We start from the raw sequence: 1016 nt of genomic DNA, 5'->3' as shown, positions 1-1016 counted from the left end.
AACCGGAAGCTTTTCTGGGGCCGCCGGCAAGCTGAGGTAGCCATGTTGGGAAGGGCGCAAGTAAACACCATTATCTTCGTTCTTCAAATAGAGGCTCTACAAGGAAGGCGATAATACAGTACTTGCAAAATTTTATAAATAATAACGTTAAGTATCTCAGGGTAATAAAGAATGGGCAAAGTAAGAGAAACCAGAAGTAATCCCTCTCAAAGGATGGTTGACCACTCCCTCGGCCGTCCTCTCGCGAGATGGGTCACTTGGCTATGGGGGCCTGAATATGGATTTAGGTGCTAGAGGTTTGCCTGAGGCGAAAAAAAGGTCTTCAAATGTTCTGCTCTCCAAAGTCTAAACTTACCGAGTGTAAAAATGGAGGTTTAGTCCAATTCGGTGCGAAGGTATTGAGAAAAGCCCCCCGCCCCCCAACTTTGGACATTAATGTTGGAGCAGGCCAAGATGAAGCCAGCTGTGGGGGGAGGAGGAAGTCCTAGGACCCACCCTCGCCTACAGCACTGCACGCTGTGAGGGGTGCTCACAACCGGGCGTTTGAATGAGTTCGAGTCCTGATCAAACCCTAGAGTTAGGGACAGGGTTATAAAACAGACCAACACAAACCGGTGTGTGGGTGAAGAGCCTTAGTTTAGCCATTAAAACAGCAGTGCCTCGCCCCAGCTCCTTGTGCGTTCTTGCTTTGCGTCGTCAGTTACCAAAAGGTGATACCATCATGGAACTAAGCTTAAGCTTAAAGGGCCCGTCGAGTCCCCGGAACTCTTCGTTGGCTTAAGGAGGGTACCCAGCACCGTGCTCACATAGTCATATGGTTTTGAAAATTTTTTAAGAGTAATGTTTTTATTGCAGTCGGTTAGAACTTCTTTCTATTCCGATCTATCCTCCCATCACATTTCCCCTTGTGTCTAGTGGCGTTTGGGATTCAGCTAGAGGAAATCTTGTTGGGAACGTTTGAGCTTAATAGGATATGTTTATGTGATACTCTTCTGTGAATAGTTAGTGTTGACCCT

The sequence above is a fragment of the Bison bison genome, unplaced genomic scaffold (genome assembly GCF_000754665.1).
Source record: "Bison bison bison isolate TAMUID 2011002044 unplaced genomic scaffold, Bison_UMD1.0 scf7180017864213, whole genome shotgun sequence".
NCBI lineage: Eukaryota > Metazoa > Chordata > Mammalia > Artiodactyla > Bovidae > Bison > Bison bison.
The sequence above is the reverse complement of the archived record's forward strand: the minus strand, read 5'-3'. Positions refer to the sequence as shown.